The sequence below is a fragment of the Tinamus guttatus genome, unplaced genomic scaffold (assembly GCF_059628265.1).
Source record: "Tinamus guttatus ecotype Peru unplaced genomic scaffold, ASM5962826v1 Tinamus_guttatus_pri_ptg000602l, whole genome shotgun sequence".
Taxonomy (NCBI): Eukaryota; Metazoa; Chordata; class Aves; order Tinamiformes; family Tinamidae; genus Tinamus; species Tinamus guttatus.
This window is the reverse complement of record NW_028289136.1, coordinates 5,501,118-5,515,158: the sequence shown is the minus strand read 5'-3', so window position 1 is coordinate 5,515,158 and position 14,041 is coordinate 5,501,118. Positions and strand designations below refer to the sequence as shown.

General features: G+C 42.9%; 1 protein-coding gene across 1 annotated transcript in view; it reads right to left on the bottom strand.

The window, feature by feature from the left end:
* PAK1 (p21 (RAC1) activated kinase 1) overlaps positions 1–6,906 on the bottom strand; it is a 58,480-nt gene extending 51,574 nt beyond the window's left edge. The window contains exon 1 of the mRNA XM_088534992.1: positions 6,792–6,906. The gene's annotated coding sequence lies outside the window, so the exon portion shown is untranslated. The remainder of the gene's footprint in view (positions 1–6,791) is intronic.
* Positions 6,907–14,041: the final 7,135 nt, after the last annotated feature.

Sequence of the window (14,041 nt, the reverse complement as noted above, 5' to 3'; positions counted from 1 at the left end):
TCAAGACACACTTGGATCCAATTCTGTCATCTTCCTTTACAGATAGGAGTGGGAGAAGTTTCTTTTCACGGAAACTCTCAATTACTAGAAACTCTCTATTACTAGAGAGTCTTAGAAGTTACACTGAATATCAGGAACAAGATGACTCGGCTAAGGGCTCTCATCAGCATTCAGTTCTAGGCTACCTGTTCTGGCTCAGCCCCAGAGAAACAGACACTGAACCTGAACTCACATCTTATTCCAAGGCAGGACCCAAGACAGGCAAAACAGCCATGAACTAGAGGCTTGTGGTTACCCTTTGGTGGTTAAACGGGGGAGTTGGCTCTCCTGGGCAGCTTGGCAATAAAATTCAACCAAATAGTTGTGGAAAAGTGTGTTAGCTGTGACCACATCCATGAAAATGGCAGTTCACTAGAACCGCCAGAGAATCTGGATTAAGATTCAGATTCAGTCACTCTAGGATCTTCATTTTACATCTTCATCTTCCTCTTGGCCTCCCTCCTGTACGAAAACTGAATATTTCTATGGCAGTTTCTCATTTCATGGAGAAGGGCCAGGAATTGAGTAGCTCAAACCACAGCTTCAGCAAATCCTTTATTAAAGGTATTATTTAACAAAGCACAATACTTAGGAGAGCATAGAGAATTACACTGGAAATCCTGCTTAAAGCCATTTAGGTTTCTCAAGGCAATAAGATCTGTAGCTGGAAAACCACATTTCTGCATTATGGAGATTATATACATACTTCTGAAGAATTTCAAAAAAATGACATTTTTTTCCTTTCTAAGAACCCATATTCCCTTTCACAAACTTTTCCTTTGAATTCCTGAGTTTAAGTCAAAGAAAGTGTTCTGCTACACACTTTGTTTTTATATAAACTTGTCCATTTTGGTAAAAATTAACCAGTCTGAAGAAACTCCCTCTCTCAGTGTCTTCAGGTAAGAACTAGTTACACAAGATTCATATCTGAAAAAAAAAAAAATGCTTTTGTCTGTAGCTTTTGAATGAATCTGGATCTCTACCTTAACTACAGTGTTGTTAGTCCAGTAATACACTGGCTTAGATTACTCTCACTAAAGCAATTCTTACCTAGCACATGCTACTACGATTAAGTCTTCCAGAGCCAGGGACCTTTAAAAAACAGTGTTTTAGTGAACAGATCACAGACAAATTTGGGCTTCACTAAGAGTTAATACATTTTTTGTGGTCTGTGAAAGAAATGACACTATACTTAAATATTTTAAGTGAGGTGTTCTTTAAAGGATATGCACATAAAAATTGTTCTATCTCCAGAAAAACTGAAAAAAATGTAATGGGAATTCTATAATTGAGTGTCTTATTAATTTTAATGAATTAATCAATACTGCATTTCAAAGCCTGATGTGTCTATCTGCTGCTAATTCTCTTTCTTATAGTACGCACTCCCTGGTCATTGCAGCTGCCACCTGACTATTAATTTTGGCTTTTAATATGAAAGGCACCAAAATTCAGACTTGGGTGAGCAGCTTAATGAACTAGAAAGGCAAAAGATACATTAGCAGCCTAGATCCATCTTTCTTCCTCTTCCTCATCACACAGGGTCCCAGAGCTCAGCAACAGCCTAAGCCACCAGCTGCACCTGATACTGAGGTCAGAACACAGTCCTCAGCTGAAGGGAATGCAATAGCTTTATAGTAAGAACAGGATTTACTGCTTATCTATTCCCAAACTCCTTCCATCATCTCTTTTTTCTTTTTCCCTCCCGTATTCTGATCACTAATATTTATGATTCAGCCAAAACCCAAGGTCTTTCCACCTTTCAGGTGGGACTGCAGAAATATATTAGGGCACCAGAGTGCTAAGTGGTAGAAGTCTTTAAAATAAATATATCTATTTAACAACAAGAAAAAGCCAACAGCTTTCCCTTCTTCCCAAACAACTTTGAACTTTCTAGCTTTTCCAGTGCAAGACCGAAATAAGACATTCTTGAAATGCCTACTGAAATAAAATGATGAATTCATTCTGGCACAAAGCCTTCATATTGAACGTGATGCTGAAACCCCGTAATGTTCCTTTATAGAAAAGTGGGGAAATTAAATCTAAATTAACTTGTACAAGAAGAATCATTTCTCCAGTCTATGAAGGAGTTCAGGTTAAATGACCAAGGCACCTGTATCTTAAGATCAGATTAAAATGTACTATTTGGGAACATGAAGTGCAGAAAAATATATATATTTTTTTAAGCATAAAGTATGGTTGTTTCACATTCCACAAAGCTTTCTATATGCAAATGAAGAAAAAAAAATACATACAGTAAGACACCAGCTCAAATTAAAGATATTTCTCAATTAAGCTCCTGTATCATGAATCAGAGCCATCAGAAACAGGCTCAGCCCTGGAAAAGAGGCACTACCTAGAATACTGTTATATCACTTAGAGTCATTAAGAAAGCAGACTGTTCAGAAAGCACTTCAAAGTCCAACAGCAGTGCTGTGACACCTTAGCAAAACAGCCTGCCAGTCTCTCCCCTGCTCCTTCCTATTTGATTTGCTTTCTCCCTGATGCCATCTATAAAGCCAGCGAAAGGCAGGATTTTACAGCTCATAACTGTAGGCACCTCAAACCTCAGACACCTGGTAGCTATGCACAACCAGCTCCTAAGGGCAGGAAACGATGCTTATGGTAAACACATACAACTTCCCCTGCAACATATGCACACACACACACACCAAGTAAAATAATCTTTTTCCTTCCCTGCTAATCTTTTTCCTTCCCTACTCTCCACTTTGATTAGAGGTATGCACTGACTCTACACAAAACAAGAACAGAGGCCATGAAAGGGCCTTACGCCCCATATTAGCCCTGATTAATGTACTTCCTCACAGCACGTAGTTATCATTTGATTTGTCTGCAGTCCTAGTAAGATCAAAGAGATATTTTCAGCTAAATGTCATATACCTCAAGGCAGCCACAGGATATTATGTCCAATACCTATCACACTGCAACTGACACCACAAAGTGCTACTGTAGCAGAAAACATTTATTTTCAGAGAACACCTTTTGTTACTGCTTCTAGAGTCTCCTGATTCTGGCTGCTTCTCCCAAGGTAATACCTCTTTTCTGTCCAATATATATATATTTTTTTTAATCTAAGATGAGAAAATGAGACTTGACTTGTCACCACTCGACTTCAGTGATACTAGAAGGGAAGCAGGAAAAACAGCGATGTCAAGGCAGTTGTACCAGTGTAAGAATGGCAGTAATAACAGTTATGTAGCAGGTTCAAAGAGCACAGATTACAAGAAGGAAAGAAGCTATATAAGTTATTATTTAACTTGCAACTCAGACTAGATGCAAGAGATATAAAAAAAGCCATCTTTAGCTACAAGCTCTTTAGCTACTATTCAAGGCCTGAATACTTGGATGGCCAATTTGCACAGTTATTCTTGAGCTTACACAGTTTACCAGAAGCATACTGGTGAATAAACCAGAAATCAATAGTTTTTCCTCCGAATTCCTTTGGAAATGCACTTAATCATGTGACTTGTTTCTTGTTTCACCCACCCCAACAAACAAGCGCTAAAATGGGGGGGAATTCAGGAAAGCTGAACAGTGACTCCCTGTAGATTTTATTTTAGAACTGCTGCCTGCACAATTAAAGTGAAATGAGTTTCGCTAACTCATCTCACCTACCTGCCACCACGTCCAACACATGTGAAGTAAAAGAAACTAGGGTGACCACAAAGAGAAATCAGCATTGCTAGACTGCAACTCATCTGACCTACTTTAAAACGCCTACTAGAGGATGCTGCGTAGCACATCCTAAAGAGGCCTTTTCCTCTCCTCTTGATTACACAGGCAGCCTGCGGAGACAAGCTGAGTCCTGAGGATCTATGAGCTAGCGAAACAAATGCCATGAAGGGCCCCAAATTGCAACACACAACCCTCTTCCATCTGCTGGAAAGGAGACAGCGTTGGAGGACCCGAGGACTCCATCAACAGCTCTTGGGAACTGCATGGCGAAGGACAGGACAAAGTCAGGGGCTGTTGCCAGCAGCAGGACTGAGTGTTGCCACCTTCAAGCTTGGACTTAAGTTTAAGCAAAGGTTTGTCAGCCTTAGTGGCATTGGGGTTTTTAGGCTCTTCATTCCTAAGGAGCATCACATGCCTCATGCTCCCAAGGGAAGAATTGATCAGGGTGACTTAGGTCCTGCATTAGTATCTGCTGACAGTCCCAGTTTTGCTGCCCCTGAAGTCAAGGAAGCTGCAACACTTCCATCTCTGGAAATAAGATTCCAAGGTGAGAACCATGCAGAAGGATAAGAAAGGCATCAAACTAGACCAATGACCTTTTTCTCCACAAGAACAAACCCCTGGCATCAAACAGAATGTGTATAAGTTCCCCTCAACTCCTATACAGGCCACGGTGTGAGTAAATGAGCCCAATTCCCTGCAAAGTGCAGAAAAAGGCTTTTTCCACACAACATGGCCCTGGCACACAACATCCTTTCGCCTTCATGCAGCTGTAAACTCCAGTGAGACATATTCTTGTACCTGTCAAAGGACTAACAACAGGCTGGGCTTTAAAGAAATATGACTTAGGCTTTTAGTTGTTTAGTCTCAACCTGTTTCTTGTACTTCCTAACAAAGGGTGGTTGTTTTGCAGATCCCTTTACAAAGTCCGTTGGCTCCTGTTATCATCTGCTGCTGACAGGATGAACTGTAAACCCAGATCATTTTAAGGGTGGAGCTCTGGGTCATTGCTGCATTTTGCTACCTTGAAAAAAAAATCTATTTCAGCTACAGACAGTTCTGCAAACTCTTAAGACTATAAGGGAACTGGGCCATAATAACTAACTTTTGAAATTACAAAATTTCCCATGCCTAGGAAGTGAGACAAGTGCACAAGAGAGAAGTCAGGTTGCAGCTTACTCATATTAACAGAGTTAGTTAGCAAATTCAGTGAAATCCGTGAACTTGTAGTCAGAGCTGATGAAGTTCCGCACAGGCTTGGAAAAAAACACACAAGTTGGTAGCAATCAAGCAGTTCTTTGACCTTTTTGACAAAAGAAAAAGCTAACTTCAGTTTTCAATCGAATGCAAGCAAGGCCATGAAGAACAGAATAAGCAAGAAATCTATTTTCATTTGTGGAAGATGAGCTCAGCTTGTCACGCGTTTCTTCTAATAATCCTGTGATGCACAGAAAAGTGTGAGCCAAAAGCCTTGGAATTTGTACACTTTTCTCAGACGACATCTAAAAAGTCACAGCGTACTCCCTAAAACCAGTCCAAGCATTCGTGCTGTCATGGTACAGGAACTTTCCTTTTCAGTTTTATTTTTAGCTTTTCCAAAAAGCCCCACATTTCTAAGGCAAAGAAAGGCAGCTACATCATCCCATTTAAAGCAGCTCGGAAAAACCAAAGACCAACCTCACTTGGCAATCACTGTTTCTGAAGTCCAGCACTGTTATACAGCACAGTGAGAACTGCTTCTGTCCCACAACACAAGAGCACTTCAGAGTTTAGCGGAGTCAGTATTAGGATGCATTTAAAGGTCTGCTCTCCATACGGAGAGCTTTACCCCTCGACTAACTCCCAGAAAACACACGGGGAAAGGCAGTTTCTAAGCACCCAGCAGACCGCTCCATGCAAAGAGGAGGTTTTCCAGGCTTACCCTGCGGAGCCACGATCCGCTCAGCCACCCGGCAGGATGTTAAGAGGAGCCACTCCAAAGATGCTCCCTGCTTTGCCGGGCAGCGTGCGCCGCACCAGGAAGCTCCAGGTACGGAGAAGGGGGAGGTGGTTCCGTGAAGGGCACCCATGAGTCACTGTACAAAGAGTGAGCGCGAGCGGAGCGAACAAGCTCCCTTCCGCCTGTGCACACAGCCATTCCACCCAGCTACAACCCCCACTTTCACTTTGAGAAGCTTAGGCAAAACTCAGCAGCTTTTGCAAGCAGCCTTAAGTATGTAAAATGCACCAAATCACCACAAAATGTACAAGCCTTGCAACGGTCCCCAGCCAAAAGGCAGATCTGGACGTCTATTTATTTATTGGGCTTGTTCCAAAGACAAACTCCTGGAGGCGGCGTCTGAGTAAGGCTCAAGTAATGCTCGGTGGGAGCAGATGCACCATGACGGGCGGATGGAGCCAGCCAGTCCCTACAATCATGAATTTTAAGCCCACTGGACAACAAAAGCACCGCGAACAGGGATTGCAGGCAGGGGAGAGCAGTAGATTAGGGCATTTCCATGTGCTGAGGAAGAAAGGGGCCTCATTGCCCCAAGGGGCTCGTCCTGCTGGTGCTGCCTCTCCTTTGGGCTCTCAGAAATATCCAAGAGCACCCACAGAGGTTCCTTTGCAGGCACCCGCTTCCCAAGCAGAAGACCCTGCTCTGAGCCGGGTGCTGGGCCAGATCCCACCCCTAGGGTCCCTTTCAACCTGAATTACCTTAGTTCAGCTTTGCTTTTAAGCACTTTAACAGCAAAAAGCCACGATCTCAACACAGTGGGCTGGGGGGGCGGGGAGGAAAACACACTCCCACCTCGCCTCTGTGCAGCAGCCACACAAAAACGGGGGGGCTCCATCAGCCAGCAAAGGGTCCCTCCAGCCCCCCAATTCTTTGTGCTTACCTAAATCCCCCCACACACACACACACACGCAGCCCGCTCCCAAGCGCGAGGACCAGCCCCTTTGTTGAATGAATGAGCCGAGGGGTGGGGGTAAGGAGGATGAAGAGGCCGTTTTCTTCCTCCATCCCCCGCTGCCGGTGCCCCCCAGCCGGCCAACTTCGCGGCCCCGGCGGGACTCACCTTCCAAACGCCGCAAGGTGCCGCCCGGCTCTGCGCTCCCCCCGCGGCGGGGCCGGCGCCGCCTCCCGTCGCCCTCCCCGCCTCGCGGCTCCCATTGGCTCCGCGGGGGCGGGAAGGGGAAGGGGTGGCAGGAAAAGGGGCTGTCCCCGGGGCTGCTCGTGGCACCCCGGGACTCAGGTTGTCTCTACCTTGTGGCCGAGGAAGGTGCGCGCTCGTTGTGCCCGTGCTCCGGAGCCTCTGCATCTCGTGTCCTCGTGGGGAACAGCAGGGATTTTGGCTTGGTGTGGGGCTCTGCGGAGAGAAAAAGTGGAATTTGAGAGCACGGATACACTAAGTTAGGGACAGGCTGCTATGGGAACATAGGCCTGCTACTTCACTGTACACTTGAGTAACAGAGTGAAGTGAAACACGTGCATAAGGCCAGAAGGGAGAGGCGCAATGGGGTCAGCACAGCGGACCTGCCTTTTAAAGACAGCGTGTCCACGTAGCACGGGTGAGAAAGCGCAGCCACGTCTTGCTGTTCCCTCTCCTGGCGGCATTTATCACTTCCTACAAGCAGCTTCAGGAGCTGGATCAGCAGCAAACTGCAAAAGCAAATAAATGAATAGGGGAAATGAGGACTCCAGTGCAGGACGGGTAGAGAGGGGGGCTGCAACAAGGCTGGTTTCGATTAGCTTAACCTGCTGAGGAAACACATACATCAGTTTACTTCTATCTGCTGAACTTTGGGAAACCCTGGGATTCTGATACTTCCAGTTTTCTGAATTTAGCCAAATGTGCTGACGCCTTGGTCCCAACAACTTGTTGGCTATTTCCCAAGCAAAATGTGGGAGAGCTGTTTGGGATATCCGTGCCAACGGAGAGCTATCATTGCCAAACAGAACTAAGGTGCTCGAGAAAGGAATGAGTGAAATGCAGGTCATTTTATTTGCACTCCGAGCACTCAAAGCAGAGAGAGCACTTGGGCCCTTTTCAGGGAAGGATTCATCTTGCCTGGTACTTGCAATAAATTCATATGGCCGCTTTCCAATATGGGGAAAAAGAGGGTTATTTTCTTACACCTCAAAAGGGTCTCCTGTGTTCTGTGGAAAGATGCCTGGCACCAGGCCCTACCCTCAGAGACCGACTCTGTTAGGCAATTGATTTTTAGAGGCATCATTTAAAGAACCTCAATTTCCTCTACTCCAGACATAGAGTAAAGCAAGTGCTCCGGCTGTTGTAGGCACAGTGTAGTGATTTACCCTTTGCCAGCATTAATGGTTCTTCCCCTGATCCATCAGAAATTTTTTCCAGATGTTTTTCAGCCGGATCAAATCCCTAAATATCAGGGCTGACAACATATGGGGAACATGAGGGCATGTGAAACAAGAAATAAGGTCTCAGCTGAGGGACAGTAGCTCATTTGGCTGTTACCTGCAATCATCCCTCTACCCCTCTAATCTGCTCCACCAAATAGAGGCTAATTGGCTTCAGACTACAGGGAAGAACGTGGAGTTTAAGGATGTCTTCAAGAATTATCACACATATGGAGAAAACTAATTACAAATCTCCAAGGTCTGGAAAACAAAGCAAAGTCCTGGGATTGCATATAAACAATTACAAAGTTCCTCTGCTAAAGAGCTCCCCGACAAGATGCAACAAGAGCAAGCAAAAGGTGATGCTGGGTTAACCTATTATCCCTTGGAGGTTTCTCACCCTGTATATCAAAAGTCAATCGAGCAAATTTAATGTTCTTATAGTGGCGTGAGGCGATGAAGAGGACAGACTATGATTCATCACTGCCGTGTACGTAAAATACTTCCACGTCAGAACAATCTTCTTTGGAGTCCGTTTTGTCCAGAGCGGATTAAAGCAGGGACAAAAGTTTCCTGGATAAAAAATTGTGATGCACAATAGTAAATGTTTTCTCTAAACAAACATGCAAAAGCTTGTCAGAGTGCACAGGAGCAAGAGTCTTCATTCCTCTGCTAGTTTTAGGGTGTTTCATTGTCAGAAAATCGAAGTAGCAAAACAATGAAGGGGCTGGAAAGACCTAACTGGCAGAGATTAGCAAGGCCTCCTTCCTATCTTACCTAGCACCAAGGTAGAGGGCACATAAAACCTACTGCAAAGGAAACTCGAACCAGCTCCAAAACACAGGCAAGTAATACATTATGTCTGGAACATACGTAACATGAATATGTCTTTCTTACCATCCTAGGAAAACAACTTAAATCAGTTTACATGAAGAGATTCAACCCCTACCTCAAGTGAGACCAAATACAGGGTAAAAGCCAGGATTCCCATTTTAGCAAAGTAAAACCGCTTTATTTTAGCCTCTAAATTACAGTTGTTTTATCCTAGCAGCATCTGCAGTTTTTTGATTGAAATCAAAAATGCAGCTTATGCATTTAGTGTTTTTGCAAAACCATTTCTCAGTATTTGCTATAAATTTCAATTGATCAGTTCTGGATAAATGATTAAAGCATCACACTCTGCATGTTCCCACATGCCACTTGGCCCTTCGCCTCCTGTATCAAGAAGTTCAGAGCAAAGAATCACAACATGCATATGGAGCACAGACATTACAGTAATTACAACCCAGCACAAATTGTGATGCTTAAATCCCAGAACATTCGCATGCTTTTTAAGGGTTACTTTCTGGTCAGTTGAGTTACCTAAAGTTGACAGGATCCTTGGAGGAATCTCCAGGCCATTCCAATTTCAGATGATCTTTTACTGCTTCACTGAAGTCCTGGAATCTGGCAAAACGCCTGCGGATGGATACACTTTTACATTCCAGAGCTCCTTTAGCCAAGAAATTGCACAGCAACAGCTAAGAACACTTGCAGTAGTTTGGTGAGCAGCAAGTAAGTCAGAATGAGCAGTAGGGAAGCCACAAATAGTGGCTGATTCAGGGTGCCTTATGTATCTCTAAAAGTCATAAAATACAGATGGGTCCATGGCTCAGCAACGAAGTCAGTCTTTGATTCATCATCTAAAAGCTGAATCTGAGCATATGTATCTCAGTTTTGAGGCCTACTACTAAAAAAGAGCTTAAAGAGATTGGGGCTGGGGGAACACTAGCCTGTGTTATAACTTTCCATGGAGCTGCACTGATTCCTGGTTTTGACAGTTGTTGTGGCTTTTTCTTGGTAAGCTGAAGAGTTTTGTTTCTTAAAAAATCATGACTAGCCACCTTAACCTTAGATCTAACCTTAGAAAGGAAATATTCAAATGTGTAAGTTTTGAATACACTGGATCAGCCACTCAAATGAGGCTCATTCCCACTGGGATCTGACCATTTGCATTTTAATCTTAATAGTCTGCAAAATCTGTGGAGATAAATGGGTAAATAAAATAAGTCAGCTATTAAAGACAGTACCACTGTGCCCCAAAATTAAGCATTACACTTGAAAGTCAGAATTTCCTCTTCTAGTCTCTCAGCTCAGGCTCATCTACACCCTTATATATCATAACTTCTTCCTACCAGCAGTCTGAAAAGCCAAAAGTCCCCATTATTTCCTAACCATTTCTTGAAACATCTACTCGTACTTCCTCTTACCTCTATCATCCCAAAATGTAGCTGTTTAATTATTCACTTTTCTTTTTTTTCAAAAGTCCCTTCTCCTTCTCAATATTTCACAGCCAACATAAGTCAAGGGCAGATAGGCAGTCTAGACACTTCATTAGTGCCCAAGATCACTGCTCCATCTTCACTGGAAATCACAGCCAGCAACTGTGCCTTGTAAAATACACAGAGCCCAGGGAAAGCTAGAGGGGCATCAATAAAAGCTAGGAAGAAGTGGGGAGGATGGTCATAAACATTGCTTCATCATTTGAGCTTTTGCAGTTGGCAGCACAGGAAAAATAGAAACGTAGCATGGTAAAAGGCAGGCAAACACCTCAAGACAACATTCAGACAACAGAGCAGTACCTGAAGAATAATCAAGTGGGTTTGCTGCAATTTTGCTTGTTGGATCATTCTCAAATCTCTTCTGGTGACTTGCTGGCCTCAGCTGTGAGCTGCTTCTCTGGACCCTCCCAGAATCGTCATTCTAATCTCTTCCCCCTCATTTTTTAAAAAATAGAATAAGTCAGTATTGCCCCCCAAATCCAAGTTTGCTCCAAGAACAGTCCATTTCCAACAGACAGACATTCTAGAGACTGTCCCACCAGGGCTCAGCTTACAGAATTTGGATGGTATTCTAAAATACACCCTCAGAAACACTATTCTTATCTACGAAAAAAAATAATGTTCATTGTATTCTATTTCAACCTTCAATTATGTGATAAATCCTCGTCTTTGGGCATCTGGAAGAACAGAGTAGAAATTCATTTGCAGGTAATTTGAACTCGATAGCTCCTGCTGAACTCATTAGAAATGTAGAATAACACTTCTGAAAATGAAACTAACACAAACTACCCCCAAATAACTTACATAACTGCCCTTTTATCTATAAATAAGGAGAAATAAAGAAAGCTGTAACATTAAGACAACAAGAGGAACAATTCTGAACGAGTGTGGTAAAATAGACTGCAGTAAACTTTAGGGACTGGCAAAATGTAATGGGCCCTCTTATATAGAAAATAATAAATAATAATAATTATTAAAAAATCAATTAGCTTTTCCTCTCTTAATTTATTTTTTAAAGCATGTCTCTGAAGAGCTTCTACTCCCAGTATGAGGCTAAAAATTAAGAGGAGAAAAAGAAACAACCACACACCAGGCAATGCAAGAGACTGAGCAGACAGCGACTACTAATCCAGGGCTACTTTTATTACTCAGAATTCAACAAAAGCAGCTCATTTTTCTACACAGAGAGTCTTGGTTGCATTTGAGGGCACTAAACAGAGGGGAGAAAAGCTGAAAGAGATTGTAACAGTGTAATGGTGTATAACAGAGAAGTCTCTTGCCTTTTTTTGCTGAATTTATTCAAATTAAATGATTCTGAGGACCCAATCCTGTTCCAGTTGAAGCCAGTAAGAGATTTGCCACAGATTTCAGAGCAAACAAAACCAGCCCTTAAGTCATGACACCTCTGCCAGATTTTGTTTCACACTCTGCCAAAATGTCATAGCTTGAATCACTTCAGTAGCTTGAGCCATTCAAAACTAGACTGAGCAAAAGCCCTAGAGAATTAACTGCAGGGAGAGAAATCTTCCCCCCATCTTTCCCTCATCCCTGCGATTCTGTCCCACTGTGGTACATGAATAGCAACCAAAAACAGCAGAGCACTCAGACATGAAGTGTTTTGGACTGCTGCTTCACAAGCAAGCTGTAAAAATATGCAGCCACCATCTCTCTTTTTCATCTACTGGTACTAAGCAGATCATAACACAGACAAAAGCAACCGTTCCAGAACAAAAAAAAAACAGTTTATTTCAAATCTTTTGTTAAAAATGCCCTGAATGTGAGGTATTTTGTGGCCATTTTGAACGCTGATGCAGTTAAATCTTGTCATTTTAAATCTTGTTATTTTCTTTGCCCTGTTAATTGCAAAGTAAAGGTCTTTAGCAGCACAACCTGCAATTTAGAAATACAACCTGTCTGGACACTGGCACAGGTGTAGCACCATAAACACCAAGAGAATTCAAAATTAGAGTGTCACATCAAAAAAAGTTAAACCGGAGCACCCATTTTGCCTGATAAAAAACATTTCTGAGAGTTAATCCAGGAGAGGAAGTTACACCAGCTCGGAGGCAATTTGGCAGGGGCCAGGGACACTAGTACTTTAATTCTAGTGGATTTACACTGGTTGATCATGCTCAAAATCAAAACTCCACCAGAGGACAGAGCTCACTTGGGGCCTGCCAAGAGAGCTAGAATTCCTTTGATATGATGCGTGCCCCAGCAGGCGCCCCGTTGCTGATGAGTCACAGGTCATTCTGCAGGACACGGGAAATCTGAAGTTTTAACAAATGAATGTTATTGGATCACAGTGCAAATATACATATATGAAATGAGATACATTAAATTGCACTAACCATGGAAACAGCAATTCAGCTAGGACAAAATGCCTGGAGCACCATTCTGGCTCTGGCAATAATTTATCTGATGAGGTTTCTGTCCCAAATCTCACTGTGTTGTCTGGGTTTCTTAATTAACAGTTTTAAGGCTGGTTATTTTGTTTTTCTTTTTGACGTATCTTCTGGGATATAGAGATATGCTTATCAAGCTAATCAATTCTTACAACATAATTAACTTCATGAGTATAATCTCCAAAGAATCCTGCGAGCAGCATTGCAGATGGGGAATATGAGATAAGAGTAACCTCAGGCCACATAGCAAAAGTAGAGCAATTATGGTTCTTGAATTCAAGAGTTCCCATCTCCCTGTCAGATCGATCCTCTAACATGCGTCCAAAAACTTACAATTTTAGCAACAGAAACCTAGTGGACCTGATTTAATATAGTCATACAATGAATACTCTGTCTAAAGGCTTTGCAGCTAGTACACAGCAGCCTCAAAGGAAAACATGAACCTTATTCTCTGCTGATGGTGGCCTTTATCCCACCTAGACAGGAAAATGGAAATGATTGTATAGAGAAAAAGGCCCCAAGGCATAGGATTAGTAATTTTAAAAGAACCATGCAGAAAGCAAGCGAACTGCCGATACGTGTGGACTCTGTTTGAAAGAGTGAGAAAGCTACTTGCTCATTCAGAGCTGGGGCTGGAAACATTTAAGTTAGGTGACAGACAAAAGCTCTGTTTTGCAATGTGGATATGACTGATTTTTTTGTACTTATGCCTAAATTTCTGGGAAGAGTACATTCAATAAAGCCATATGCAAGAGGACTGTGCTAAAATAATTGTTCTTCCCCTCTAACTTCAGGTGGTTACAAAACAATGAAGCTCCCAGTTCTTTCTACTTCACAGGAGAGAGTGCACAAAGAACTGTTTAATCTCTCTCAGTTCAGCTCTTTTATTCTCATGAGTATCCAGTTGCCAGGTAGCTTCACACCAGCCTCCGAATTCACAGCCGATGCCCAGAGCGAAGAGCATCCAACTGTGAGCTCCTGTTTCAACGTGTTGCTGCAGGACCTGCCAGGTTTCGGCAGGAGCGTGCAAGGGTTGCTCTGCCTAAAATCCATTTGACATTGGCAGAAAAGCAGTATCACAAAATCCAGTACTCACTGCGATTACGAAATGTGGAGTAAGCACTTTCACAATGCTAGGCTAATATTAACACCGATGCTTGCAAGCCAGAAGGAAGCAAGCTACGTAACTAAAGCAGAAAGACAGACTTGAATGCTTCTTGATTGGTTTG